Source organism: Nothobranchius furzeri, chromosome 8 (genome assembly GCF_043380555.1).
Source record: "Nothobranchius furzeri strain GRZ-AD chromosome 8, NfurGRZ-RIMD1, whole genome shotgun sequence".
Taxonomy (NCBI): Eukaryota; Metazoa; Chordata; class Actinopteri; order Cyprinodontiformes; family Nothobranchiidae; genus Nothobranchius; species Nothobranchius furzeri.
In genome coordinates, this window is record NC_091748.1 from 79,199,121 (window position 1) to 79,201,113 (window position 1,993).

A 1,993-nucleotide genomic window follows, 5' to 3' on the forward strand; every position below is an offset into this window, starting at 1 on the left:
CTGCCCTGCCCTGCAGGGCTCCCCTGCCCTGCCCTGCCCTGCCCTGCAGGGCTCCCCTGCCCTGCCCTGCCCTGCCCTGCAGGGCTCCCATGCCCTGCCCTGCCCTGCCCTGCCCTGCAGGGCTGCCCTGCCCTGCCCTGCCCTGCCCTGCCCTGCCCTGCAGGGCTCCCCTGCCCTGCCCTGCCCTGCCCTGACCTGCCCTGCAGGGCTCCCCTGCCCTGCCCTGCCATGCAGGGCTCCCCTGCCCTGCCCTGCCCTGCAAGGCTCCCCTGCCCTGCCCTGCCCTGCCCTGCCCTGCCCTGTAGGGCTCCCCTGCCCTGCCCTGCCCTGCCCTGCCCTGCCCTGCAGGGCTCCCCTGCCCTGCCCTGCCCTGCCCTGCCCTGCAGGGCTCCCCTGCCCTGCCCTTTTAGGGCTCCCCTGTCCTGCCCTGCCCTGCCCTGCCCTGCAGGGCTGCCCTGCCCTGCCCTGCCCTGCCCTGCAGTGCTGCCCTGCCCTGCCCTGCCCTGCCCTGCCCTGCCCTGCAGGGCTCCCCTGCCCTGCCCTGCCCTGCCCTGCCCTGCAGGGCTCCCCTGCCCTGCCCTGCCCTGCCCTGCCCTGCCCTGCAGGGCTTCCCTGCCCTGCCCTGCCCTGCCCTGCCCTGCAGGGCTCCCCTGCCCTGCCCTGCCCTGCCCTGCAGGGCTCCCCTGCCCTGCCCTGCCCTGCCCTGCCCTGCCCTGCCCTGCCCTGCAGGGCTCCCCTGCCCTGCCCTGCCCTGCCCTGCAGGGCTCCCCTGCCCTGCCCTGCCCTGCCCTGCAGGGCTTCCCTGCCCTGCAGGGCTCCCCTGCCCTGCCCTGCCCTGCCCTGCCCTGCAGGGCTCCCCTGCCCTGCCCTGCCCTGCCCTGCCCTGCCCTGCCCTGCAGGGCTCCCCTGCCCTGCCCTGCCCTGCAGGGCTGCCCTGCCCTGCCCTGCCCTGCCCTGCCCTGCCCTGCAGGGCTGCCCTGCCCTGCCCTGCCCTGCCCTGCAGGGCTCCCCTGCCCTGCCCTGCCCTGCCCTGCAGGGCTCCCCTGCCCTGCCCTGCCCTGCCCTGCAGGGCTCCCATGCCCTGCCCTGCCCTGCCCTGCCCTGCAGGGCTACCCTGCCCTGCCCTGCCCTGCCCTGCAGGGCTCCCCTGCCCTGCCCTGCCCTGCCCTGACCTGCCCTGCAGGGCTCCCCTGCCCTGCCCTGCCCTGCCCTGACCTGCCCTGCAGGGCTCCCCTGCCCTGCCCTGCCCTGCCATGCAGGGCTCCCCTGCCCTGCCCTGCCCTGCCCTGCCCTGCAGGGCTCCCCTGCCCTGCCCTGCCCTGCCCTGCCCTGCAGGGCTCCCCTGCCCTGCCCTGCCCTGCCCTGCCCTGCCCTGCCCTGCAGGGCTCCCCTGCCCTGCCCTGCCCTGCCCTGCCCTGCCCTGCAGGGCTCCCCTGCCCTGCCCTGCAGGGCTCCCCTGCCCTGCCCTGCCCTGCCCTGCAGGGCTCCCCTGCCCTGCCCTGCCCTGCCCTGCCCTGCCCTGCAGGGCTCCCCTGCCCTGCCCTGCCCTGCCCTGCCCTGCAGGGCTCCCCTGCCCTGCCCTGCCCTGCCCTGCAGGGCTCCCCTGCCCTGCCCTGCCCTGCCCTGCCCTGCAGGGCTGCCCTGCCCTGCCCTGCCCTGCAGGGCTCCCCTGCCCTGCCCTGCCCTGCCCTGCCCTGCAGGGCTCCCCTGCCCTGCCCTGCCCTGCCCTGCCCTGCAGGGCTCCCCTGCCCTGCCCTGCCCTGCCCTGCCCTGCAGGGCTGCCCTGCCCTGCCCTGCCCTGCAGGGCTCCCCTGCCCTGCCCTGCCCTGCCCTGCCCTGCAGGGCTCCCCTGCCCTGCCCTGCCCTGCCCTGCAGGGCTCCCCTGCCCTGCCCTGCCCTGCCCTGCCCTGCCCTGCAGGGCTCCCCTGCCCTGCCCTGCCCTGCCCTGCCCTGCAGGGCTCCCCTGCCCTGCCCTGCCCTGCCCTGCCCTGCA